General features: G+C 38.7%; 1 protein-coding gene and 1 long non-coding RNA gene across 3 annotated transcripts in view; one reads left to right on the top strand and one right to left on the bottom strand.

Moving 5' to 3' along the window:
- Positions 1–12,318, top strand: part of LOC115489732 — a 12,935-nt gene extending 617 nt beyond the window's left edge. Inside the window, exons 1-2 of the long non-coding RNA XR_003954684.1 lie at positions 1–1,099; positions 12,075–12,318. The exon at positions 1–1,099 is cut by the window's left edge and continues 617 nt beyond it. This is a non-coding gene — a long non-coding RNA (uncharacterized LOC115489732). The remainder of the gene's footprint in view (positions 1,100–12,074) is intronic.
- The window catches only part of Unc5c (unc-5 netrin receptor C), a 369,361-nt gene that overhangs the window by 178,952 nt on the left and 177,457 nt on the right, over positions 1–12,952 (bottom strand). The gene's annotated exons all lie outside the window — the stretch shown is intronic.

Genomic DNA, 12,952 nt, shown 5'->3' with positions numbered 1-12,952 from the left:
GGAGATTGCATTGAATCTGTCAATTGCTTTTGGCAAGATGGCCATCTTTACTCTATTAATCCTGCCAATCCATGAGCGTGGGAAATGTTTCCATCTTCTGAGATCTTCTTCGATTTCTTTCTTTATAGACTTGAAGTTCTTGTTATATAGGTCTTCCACTTGCTTGGTTAGAGTCACATCAAGGCATGTAATATTGTGACTATTGTGAAGGGTATTGTTTCCGTTTCCCTAATTTCTTTCTCAGCCTTTTTATCCTTTGAATAGAGGAAGGCCACTGATTTGTTTGAGTTAATTTTATATCCAGCCACTTTGCTGAAGTTGTTTATCAGGTTTAGGAGGTCTCTGGTGGATCTGGTCATTGGTCCTATCAAGGATAGATAGATGCCCCAGTTTAGGGGAATTCAAGGGTAGGGAGGCAAGAGTGGGTAGGTGCCTGGAGGAACACCCTCATAGAAGCAGGGGGAGAGAGGATGGAATAGGGGGTCTACAGGAGTGGGGGAAACCAGGAAAGGAGATAACATTTGAAATATAAATAAAGAAAATATCCATTAAAAAAAAAGAAGGTTTAACTCTATAGAGTTACTTCTAATGGCTCTCCTTTATTTTAAATGTATGCTGAAATGTAAGTGAGCCTCTTTTCGAAACACAGAATAATTTCTCAGATATGTAGATTTAAAATAGACATGCTCTAAGTAATCAACATATGTAAAAATTATTGCAAGAAAACAACATACAGGTAAACAACATCCAGGCACAGGCTGTTTGGATGACTGACCATCTCTCAAGAGCTAAGCACAGGTTTTCATCCACAAGGCAATATTTTCCTTGTTATCTGGGGTTTAGCTGCCCTATACCAAGTGATGCTTACCCCAAGGATTTCTTAACTTTAAAGAATTTCCTGACAAACAACTTTTTCCAATCTAAATTATATGATATAATAGAATGCAGAGGGTTTTTTCTCCCATTTGAAGAGAAATCAAATTTTGTTTTTAGAGTATCCTGGAGCAAAGGTACTGAAAATTCCTTCTCTGGGTTATTAGAGGCCTGGAACTACTTCTACAGGAGAAGGAACAAGCATTATTTATGATATGAAAGAATGGTAAGTGTTATCTTCTATTCATAAGACCTATGTGAAGCTAAAAAACACTAATCAACTTGCAATTTTTGTTTGATCTAAAATTAATTGAATGATGAGTAGCCAGATCCTATATTCTAAACTTTTGGATAAATTTTGACTTCCTAGAGCTTTCAGCAGTAACAAAACAACACAACTAATCCCCTTCTCTTTCCTGAGTTCTGTTTGTTTGTTTGTTTGTTTGTTTATGTTTTGAGACAGGGTCTCTTTGCATATCTCTGGCTGTCCTGGAACTCACAGGCTTCCCTCAGCTCACAGAGTTCCACTCATTTCTGCCTTGTCCATGCTGAGATTAAAGGTGAGCCCCACAACACTCAGCCAGTTTCACTCTAATTCTTGAAGTTGGCCCCTATTCCAAAATCATCCTATTTGAACAAAACATCAAACAGTAGCCAAGAAACAAAGCCAATTGCAACACATAATCTAAAGACAAAGCTCATGACTGAGAATGTCACTCAGTGATAGAGCTTGGCTAAGCATGTGCACAAATCCAGTCCTTGCACTCTGGGCTACAATGATCTGTTGACCAAAAGAGGGGCTTACACTTGTAAATATGTCTTGCAGCTCAGAAGCACCTCCCCTGGACCCAAAAGCAATTCTGAATACTGAAACTGTCAAAAGAATAGGACCTCAGTCTCTGATTCTCTACCAGAAGACAGAACCTAACATTGGAAGTTGTCAGCCAAAATGATCAGATGGCCTAGACTCATGTATCCCAGCCAAGAATTTGGATTATTACACTTCTGACTCAGCCTCTGTGTTCTCCTTTAGTATTCTTGCTTTTGGTTTGCTTTCAAATTTACTAATTCTGGAAGTTGATAGCTAAGACATACAGCATTGGTAGCTTAGCTGTTAAATAACTTCTCTCTCGTAGGTATTACTAGTTCTTTCATAGCTAATTTTTCAGAAACATCAAAATGCTTGCACTAAGCCCATTGTCTTGTCTCTTGGTCAGTACAGATGTCTGATGGGTGACTTTTTCCATGCCAGGTGACCAGACAGTCTACATTCTTATCATATAATATTATATAATTATATATTATATATTCTGTACATACATCTGGTGAACAGACATAGCATTTTTCTTATTTCCTATAGGCAAATCACTGGTCACTTTTAAAATGTTACCTTTGTCTATCTTAAATCACCTGACTTCCCTACCTGTCCCAAATCCTGGTCCAAGAAAGATGGATTTGAGACTGGACTCTCTCCTCTTCTCTTCATCAGCTCACAAAATGACTCAACTCTCTTTTACAATACTCACTGCTTCAGTGTCTGGCAGCTTAGTAGTGGGCAAAGTTGTGTGGGCTCAGTGATCCACAGGGATACTGGAAGGCCTTTCCTAATGTTAAAAAAAAATTGCAAACTCCCATTCAAAAGCATTCAAAGTATGGTGTGGTTCATGATTGCATAAGAAGGCATAAGAGTAAGTCCAATCAAACTTTGTATTTTATCCTTGTTTAATTAAGCTAAGTTATGTCCCTGTTGAGAAAGCTAGATTTATCACAAGGCTATGCATTCAACTCATCATTTGACATTTTAGGTAATCTCTTCCCTAACCTACATCATTGCATCTTTATTAGTAGGCTAGATCAAGCAAGGCTTTAACCGCCAGTTTTCATGTAAGGTTACCAAGGCTCTGAAAAGAATGTCACATCCCAGAGTTACACACTGTTGAAAGAGGTCAGATTAGGTAACCGCATGTTAATACTTCATCTCCAGTCTTTTTTTTTTTTTTTGATATTTTATTTATTTACATTTCAAATGTTATCCCCTTTCCTGGTCCCCACCTCTAGAAATCCCCTATCCCCTGCTTCTATGAGGGTGTTCTCCTACTCACCCACCCACTCCCACCTCTCTGTCCTGGCCTTCACAAGACCAAGGGCCTCCCCTCTCATTGGTGCCACAAAAGGCCATCCTCTGCTACATATGTGACTGGAGCCATGGGTCACTCCTTATGTACTCTTTGGTTGGTGGTTTAGTCCCTGAGAGCTCTTGGGTTCTGGTTGGTTGATATTGCTGTTCTTCCTATGGGGTTACATGTGGATATTTGACACATCAAATGTCCTATATATTTATTCTATAAAGTATAATTATTTCTTCATTTAAACATTAATGCTAATTCTCAAGAAGCAGAAATACATAATTAAGAGTGTGTCCCTGATGCTGCTCAGACCCTTGAATATTATTACTTGCACAAAGATTAGCATCCTCTTGTCTTTCCTGTTTTGATATTTATACTTTTCACATAGATTAATTTAGATCATTATGGTAAAAATAATTAAGCAGAGGGAAAAACGCCTATATTCTTCAGCTATAGTAAGCACCTAGAAGTTTGGTTGTTGTTGTTGTTTTTTTTTTTTCCTAAGAAAAAGCTTACAGATTAGAAATGGAATATAGATTGTACCTCTGGAAAATAATTGAGTATTATCTTCCCTAGGAATGGCTAAAAAATTCCACTGATGACAGGCAAACATGTAGAGTGAATAGATTCTTTCACAGAAGCACTGCAGGCTGTGAAAGGAACCTAGACATTTTCTGAATGAGCCTTCGGTTTGCTGACAGCCTGCTAACATCAGCATGAATACCCCTTTCATGATTTAAAAACATTTGGGTGTCTAAAATAACAGTCAATGTAGTTATCTTATGTATGAAATTATAATATACCCTAAATGAGCACTTCAGTTGAACACTGAGGTATTTAGAAGCAAATTTAATAAGCTAAAAACTGTCTTCTTTCCCCGTGGTCCTAGAATCTGAGTAAAATGACAGATATTTTTTAGTGACATTTAAAAACCCATTAATTTAAAAAACAGCTTACAAACCAGAGACATTTCAGTCTCCATTGTGATATTAATAAGAATTATGAATTAATTTAAAATCTAATAAGTGTTTTAAAAAACACACCAAACTCTAGATAGAAAGGTGCGGGGCGGGGGGAGAGGGGGCGGGCGGCAGAAGAACTTCACAGTGCCAGCTATGGATGTGACTCAGCTCTTGCCTAGCATGCATGAAACCCTAGATTCAACACCAACAGCACATAAACTGGACTTGGTGGGTCATGTCTATACAGCTAAAACTCCAGAGATGGAGGCAAGAGGAGTAAGGGTTTAACATCATTTTCATCTAAATAGCAAATTTAAGGCTAGCCTCTCCTCCACATGATCCTGTGTCTAAAAGGAAAAGAAAAGAGAAGAGAGTGGAGGAGATAAGTGCAGATAACTAGCCACTGGCCACACTTTGCTGCTGAGCACTGGCAAGGAAGAAAGTCTAAATTGAAAAGAGTTAAAAGACACTCATGTTCCAAAGACTTAGAACATATTTCAATATTAAATGCATATTAAAACTACACCATAGGCAGTCAGTAGTGGGGCACACCTTTAATCCCAGCTCTTGGGAGGCAGAGGCAGGCAGATCTCTGAGTTTGAGGCCAGCTTGGCCTACAGAATGAGTTCCAGGACAGCTAGGGCTACACAGAGAAACCATGTCTTGAAAAACCAAACCAACCAACCAACTAAGCAAGCAAACAAACAAAACAAAAACTCACAATATTGTTTATACATATTGGTTTATATTATTGCATTCCTAACTTTAATCCTTTGTTTTTAATGTGTGTATAAAAAAGTCTAAGCCTTTATCCATGGTCTTATATTATCTTTATTAGCACTGTGTGAAGAGACTATCTGTCACAGAGGAATATTAGCACTTTCTATGAAGAGATTCGATCACAGAGGTGATATTGTGGGAGGAGGGGGGTATATTGCCTGAATGTATGTACCCTACTACTCACGTATAGAACTCTTTTTCACTAATGAACTATAAGAGAAGTCTTGGCCACAGTAGGGACTTCTGGCCTGGTTTCCTGTTGCTGGCTATTGCAGGCAGAGAGTGAGGGTGCGCCCCAGGGCCTCTGTGATGAAGGAAGGCTTATTTGTGTTCATTTTCTGCTAATTGCTGTTTTGCTCTGTTAACCTTCTTTTGCTCACTTATGGTTGGCAGCTTGATTTGTGCCTTTCATTCTTTAGCAACAGCAAAAGCAGCAAACTGCACCACCCATTGTGGGTGACTCCATGCAATTACTGCACAAAATTTTATATTTTATCACAGTGAGACAAAGGCGCCTTAAGAAAAGCACATGAATAATTATATGAATAAAATAACCACCAGGTTGTACAAAGACTATGTAATTCAAATGAGTGTGCAGTGCAAAATGGCCATTCATTTTCTTAATAGGCCAACAGTTTGGGAAGGAAACTTGAGTCTTTATTTAAGCCTGTCAATTAATTGTCTGCCAGGATATCCCAGTTACCATGTTCTGAAGGTCCTGTGAGTGTGGGGCAAGGTGAAAGGATCAAGGGTAACTCCTGTTTTGTGGTCTAATCCATAATTGTTGGGCAGAGAGTATGAAAATAGTGCATAAGGCATTCTACCCAGATACACTAAATGATTTTAGGTGTGGTGGTACATGCCAGTACTTGTGAATTTTATGTCACACTGGGCTATATAAAGTTTCAGGTTACATTGAGCTGTATAGTAAGGCCTTGCTTCAAAATGCAGATACATTAATAAAAATAAAACATATATAAATAAAGGTCATTTGACGTGGATGGCATACGTTGTCTGTACACACATACTGTAGGGGTATCTAGGAACAGCAGAGGAAAGAATTCCCAAGGCTGTGCCATTTCAATAAGGTCTTTGGGTTCTCTGCATAAATTAATCAGCCATGAGTCATGTTTTGTTCTCAGTCCTCTCTATTTGGTGCTCTTAATAATTCCTCAAAGGAGAGTGATGTGAGGACACTTGTTCATTTTCCCAAGGTGCCTACCAGATGGCACGCCCATGGTCCTCATGTCGTGGCATCTACTGAGCACACTGGAAGTTTGTTTCAAAACCACCAACGCTGTCTGTCCTTAGGCTCCCGACATAATCCTGTCTGTGGTTCTGGGACTCTGATATACCACATTATTGCTTGGCTCCAGTGACAAGGAGCTGATTTCTCTGGTACATTGAAACCCTAAGGTTTATTCATATCTACAGATCTATGAAAGCCGTGCTTTACAATATGAGTCAAGTCTCATTCAAAATACACTATTCAATGACAACATTTACAAACACCGACTTTCAATAGGAAACATAAAAGGACAATGTTTCACAAAACAAGTTTGGACCAGAGGGCCCTCCACTTCACTCTCACTGAAAGGGCTAATAAGGTTGCCTGAATGACTGAAATGGAAAGACGCTGCTAGAAACTCACCTTTTCAAAGGTTAATCTTGCTGAAGACAGGAAATTGATGGGCAGCTTATGTAAACTATGACTTCAGCACTCCATGTGGTATTTCAGATGCTCATAACACATCCCCTCGTTTTAAGAAAAATTGTTTGCCCATTTTCTAATGCGGGTGTATTACTAAAGGAGTTCAACAGCAGAGTATCACAAAATCTCTGCCCTGTTCTCTCAGAACCATTTCCTCAAGTTCTTTAGGCTGTACGTTACAGAAGAGGTGCATTCTAGGGAAAAGAGTGTCCGAAGGGGTGGACTTTGATGTGTTTGTTGTTGGAATGGTACATTAATATTCAGTAATCGGACTTTCCACCTTGTGTAGGCACTAACGCCTTTCTTGACTTTATTTCCATAGATTTGACGGGTCAAGTGCAAACTGTCACCTTGTTGAGCACTGCTATAAAACCACAACAGTAGCACATATAACTTCAACTTTCCACAATAGAAAGAAGAAAACCGCGTAAAAGAAAGTTAATATTTTAATGCACCTACCATGTGCAAGGTAGCTTTTCTTTGCATAAGTTATTACTGGATGAATTCAGAGACCTTTCTTTTATTGCTTAGCTTAAATACAGCCAATTAAGTCTAACCTTTTTCTGCTTAGTCAGCAGAGCTAGAAATCTAGGGATAAAACTTAATTATTTCCTCTCCCTCTCCCATCATAACCATTGCATTTCAAGCCCTGTCATTTATGTCTTTGAAGCTCTATCCTCCTCCCATTCCTACCAGGTTTCAGTCAACTGCTCACAGGTGCCTTTCAATTCTCTAGAATGGGGTACCACCCTTTATACTCATATGTGTTGTTTTAATTACAGCTCATCGGGTTACCAACTTTGTCTAAAGTCCTTTTCAGCTTACTCTTTATCTGTATTATTAAACTTATATTTTTATTATATGCAAAGTCCTTTATTACATGGCTGAAGTTCACTCTCTACACTCTTTGTAGTATTTTCTTAACCCACTTTGAACAAATATGACTTTATTTCTTGGCAAAAGACTAATTGTTGACCCTAATTCATCCATTAAAATTCTGACCTTTGCTCTCCTCAGCAATATTTTTTTCTTTTTCTGAAGGAAGTATGTTTCATTCTCTCCCCCTATTTACCCTCCTCAGCCTTTACTCCACTAGAAGCCACTTATGCATTATCAGTTTATCTTAGAACTCAGCCTCCACTAGAACAGACTGTTTTGCTGATCAAACTATTGGCCATTGAAAATGATCAGTATTTTTCAAAGCATAGTAACTGTTCAATAAATACCCATTGAATTAATTCATAAACTGGAATGAAGCCTTTTCTTGTGTTTTCTGTGTCAAAGGCACCTTGTCTGCTTACCCATCCTCTAGATGGGAAAAATGCTAAATATCCTTCAACTCATAAATCTTGAAACTGAGAGGCCACATTTTTTAAGTTCAGACTCCATTTTAGAGAACCTAATCTAAGTTTGAACTCAGCTAAACTATCAGGCCTGTATCTAGCATTAGTTTCCAAGTTTTCCCCCAACAAAACCAGAGCTTAGCTCTAGTCTCTAGGCTAATCTCCAACAAAACCAGCTTCTCTAGGTTATAACCTCAACAAGACCAGCACCTCCAGGTTTCTCCCTCAACAAACCTGCACCCCCATGTTACAAGCCCACTCCCTGCCTAACAACCACCAATGCAGAGGGGAGCAGAAAGTTGAGTTTATGATATGACTTCCAGCACCACCCAATTATGTTAGAGGCCACAATAGCTTTCTAATTAGATGCTTGCATACTCACCCCCTCCCACTTGCTGCTTACTATATGGCCTTGATCTGATAGATATTTGGGGCTCCCCTACCACCAAAATGGTCCTGCATGATGAAGATACATTGGGATGGTGGGCAGAAGGGGGGGTGTAGCTAGCTCAAATAAAGACCCTGCTGTGAATTGCATTAGATCAGAACCTGTCTGTTTTTTGAGGGACCACTAACAATTCCCTGACACAGTAAAACTACCTGCCTGCTTTTTGAGGCTTTGATCTTTTTGAGTGTAATTAATCAACACCTATTCTATATCATCACCCCATTCTACCCATTGTAAGAGGAGTTAGGTTCTAAGCTCAGTACATCTATCTACTCGTCGCTCCAGCTCTTCATAGGACAGAACTTAAGACATCCTCAGTGAATTGACTGTCTTAGCATTGCAGAATACTAAGACAGGAAAGAAACTAAAGAAAATAAGAAATGAGCTTATTCGATGGATTTGTAAGTAAATTATGATTGTGTTTGAAAAGAACTGCAAATTTCTATTAACTCTTCATGCAAAAGAGGAAAGCATGACACACTTATGTTAGGCCAATAAGGGGACATGTTCATTCCTGCTACTAGTTAATACTTTTAGAATGGCAAGCATTATTCTTGGTTATATTTAAATGGGCAAGTGCTCTTTCTGAAAACCAGCACTTCTAGAATGTTCGAACAGTCCTTGATGTCTTTGCAACTGCTGAGCTTGAAAGACCTAACAAAAACCACAGGAGTGGATTGTTTCAGGCCAGCAGTGAGTTCTTGTTCTCCAAGTCAAATGTTAATTAGACAATGAAATAAACCAGACTTGGCTTTCGAAAAATAGAGAAGCATTGATTTTCTTTCCACTTTTTATTTATAAAAATATGCTGCAGACAAAACAAATAACCTTTCTTGACTTAACTATTTATGACCAATTTCCTTCATTTATTGAGAATACTGAGTAACTTTCAGTAACCTCCCACTTACGCAACTTCCTTCCCCAACTACAATAGGTCCCTCCCTATAATGCTGTTTGGTAATATTTTCCACTGATTAAATCACAGTAGTGACATAAAATAATAACAACCAACCCACCAACCCACCAACCAAACAACCAAACAACAACAACAAAGGCAAAAGATGTGTGTGTAACCAACCAATCAACCAAACATTAACAAAGGCAAAAGATCTCAAAAACCCACTGTGTATAAAGTAGATCTGTCAGTGACCAGCAACATCTGTGCTAACTATAGTTATGATAAAATAAAATTAAGGCATTTAAGATCATTTATGGAGGGGTAGAGAGGGCAGACATAGAACAGAATGGAGGTTAGATCAGACCTTGGCTTTTGGTTAATTGAAAGACTAAAGAAGCTGAGCCTTGGTGGCACATACTTAGAATTAAGCAAAAAGGCTTAAGCACTTAGGATACTTAGGCTTAAGCAAAAAGAATCCTGAGTTCAAGACTAGCCTGCCCTATGTAGGCTGACCTTGATTCTCCCAAACAACAAACAAAACAAAGGTCATAAGAAGATATGGCAGTTAAAACTACTAAGAGCCAATTCCCCTTCTCACAGACATTTCTTGTGAACCCTGTCATCCCTCTTTGAATTTGGAATAACTAAGCTCTCTGTGCTCCTGCGTTCTTGTAAGAAATTGGCAAAAGTTTGTGACCAATTTAAAAATATTGCTCTGTAGATTAAATGAGTTAATATGCACAAAACTTTAGGAATCTAATATGTGTGTGAGTGTGGGATCAACAGTAGTTTTTCACAGGAGTAAGCTAAAAACCTCACAGCTTACAGCATAAAGAACACTTGAGAAGCTATAAATCAAATGAGTATTTAATTCAAATTTCCACCCAGTAAAACATCTGTTCCCTTCCAAATCAACATTAAAATGCAATAACCCTTACTAGCCATCAGCAATTTATTTATGAAGACCATGTTCTGCATTTCTTAGTACATGACTGCTAGCTACATGTCTTCCAAGTTTCTGGATTGTAATTGCAACAAGCCCAAGAGCCAGGGCAATTACATTGTTTTCTATGAATTGCCTCTTCAGTGCGATGCCTCCTGAAACCATTTGCTAAAACAGGTAACAATCCCATCACATAATTGTGTAAAGCCCAAGACACCCATGTCTGTTGTTTAATGCTAATTTCTCTGAGTTTCCTGAGAGGAATTGCTATTGACTACTTTGATTAGAAAAGTATTGACCCTTCTCCAGCAGAGCATCCTGAGAAGAAATTTCCTAAATATGCCCATATTTCATTTTTTGAATATCAAGGTGCAATACGCTTGCTAAAGGATACGGCTTATTTAATACAAAATTAAAATTTTATAGGCTACATTACCTAAAGTAAATTGCTTAATACATTGAGAAGAACAGCTGCTTTCTAAGTGTTTGGCATCGTGTATTTGAAACCTAAATTAGGTGAGCCCACCGACACAGTGCGGAAGGAATGGTTGCAGTGATTTTTCCATTGCATTTTATCTTCCAGACCTCCCATAATCAGGCCAAACATTTCTAAGCAGGCAGGAATTGTTGCACTGGGTGTTGCTTCCTGCATAGAGATTTCTTTCTTCTTCCTCCTACTTCTCCTCATCACCCCCATCCCTCCTCTTCGCTCCACCTCTCCCTTTCTAATTAGCTCACTGCATCCATGATCCTCCTGCCTCAGCTGCCCAAATGTTGAGATTACAAGTCTGCATCACCATACCCAGCTTTAATTCTTTCACATCCTATTCCCCTTTTATTTTTTGCTTATTCTGTAACACCAAGCAACAGCGAACAAACAAGCAATCAAAAAAACAAACAAACAAACAAACAAACAAACAAAAACACCAAAAACCACAAACAAAAGCTGAGACAAAATGAAAAACACTTCATGGGATTCAGTGCTGATGTTCAGCTTTGACCTTATTTGGGTAATACTACACACTGTTTCTTTTTAATCAATATCTGTCTCACATTCTAAATCATATCTGATGCATTCATAATAGAGACAAAGATAAGACACAGAGCTCAAGATAAAGCTTCAGCTAAGGTATACGTGGTGGTTTGTGAGCACAGAGGAGATGTCTGTGCTGCACTTTGAATAAAATGGTTTAGGATCATTTAGATCAGGGGATGCATATGCAACAGCAGACTACTATCTAGATTTTAGAAAAGCTGGTGGAAGAAGTGGCTCCAGATGCCAGACTCTGGTAAGATGTTTACTCTGCACAGGGGTGAACACGGCAGGGGATTCTTCCGGGGAACTTGGACATAGGATTAGGTCAGAGTTTTGTTTTGTACTAGCACTTATACCACAACGTCAACTGTTTCCTCTGGAGTCACTCACTGCCTGGTGAAACCACAGTGATCTCTCCTTGCTCCTCAGATGCCTCTCACTACCGTTTCTAACAGCCAGAGGGATTGTTTGCAAACCTATGTGAAACATGCCATCAGATTCCTCGACATGCTTTGGGCTCCTTTACCACACATTGGCTTCCCAGACCATTCCCTATCCTGAACACTTAGGATAGTGACTATACTGAGGATCCCTCTTAAAGTCTCCAAGTAGCTCTGTCTGAGTTGGGATGCATCCACCTCCCTACCGTCCTTAGAGAATCTGTTCCTGACACTTGTTGATATTTATTTTTCTACTTCCTTTTGTGACTTTTATCTTTTTCTTTTAAACGTATTTGTTAATGTCTTCTAAAAATCTGGTTTTGGTAAGACTAGAGCATAAAAAAATTACAAGACAGTTTGGAGTAAAAGAGCCAAAAGTGAATAGCTTTTATTTTTGTTCTGATTTGGCCAAAAGGCTATAAATGTCCTTAGTACTGTTGGCAGTCTACTACTTGACAGAGACCTGAGATGCCAGAAATGTTTAAACCAAATATCTTTGGTTCTGTCTTGCCAGGTTCATGAAAAAAGGAAGGCCTGGAAGCCATATCTCTTTTCACCCCCAAAGAAGTACTGCTGTGCTGGAAACCCTCCGCAGGAAGTGACTACAATTGTGAGGCAGCTGGATATCTACCTGGGATGGAAAAAGGTGGTGTCCCCTAAAGGAATCCCACTTCTGGGAGGTCTCCTGCATTACACAAGCTCTGCTTTATTTCTTGAGCTGAAGTTGCCTATGATAAAATAATTCTTTCTAAAGCTTATCTTCGGTGGTCTGTGACATTTATTATTCAGATTCTTCAGACAAGAATCAGAAAGCCACTTGCTTAGGGAAACTTGGGTGATTGCTGAGTTTATGGGACTCTAGATATCAGAGCTAACCTCACCTAGAGCTTCACGATTCATAAAGACATTCCAATATCCCTGAATCATTTCTTCCTCTCCTGTCTTTAATGTTTGTCTTCATCATTATAAAGCTTCAGTACACAGTGACTGGTACAAGATTGCATTCAACAAGTAGATACTAAAGACATCAGTGGTCTTCTGTTTTGCTAACCAGTTATTAGAATATTGAGTAGAGAATGAGAAATTTGTTAGGCTCTTGAATTAAAAAATTAATTCACAGGTGAATTAGTGAAAGTGTGTGGCAGGCAAAAAAAAGTGTCCTATTAATTTAAGCAATTATAAGAGGTGATACAGTTGTTTGGATGGCATAATCTAATCCAGTTAGGGGAGATGAGATGTGTAGAGTCTGTATCTAGACTCTAGTTCTCATTTGAATAATTTGGACTGAGCATCTTAATTACATTATATAAGCAAATCTACATCTCAAGATCAGACTTGAGAAATACCTGAATCTCAGAGCTGTAGCCCTCCAAGACCAATGGATTTGTAAAA

This window comes from Mus musculus, chromosome 3 (assembly GCF_000001635.26).
Source record: "Mus musculus strain C57BL/6J chromosome 3, GRCm38.p6 C57BL/6J".
NCBI lineage: Eukaryota > Metazoa > Chordata > Mammalia > Rodentia > Muridae > Mus > Mus musculus.
This window is presented reverse-complemented; position numbering and strand designations above follow the sequence as displayed.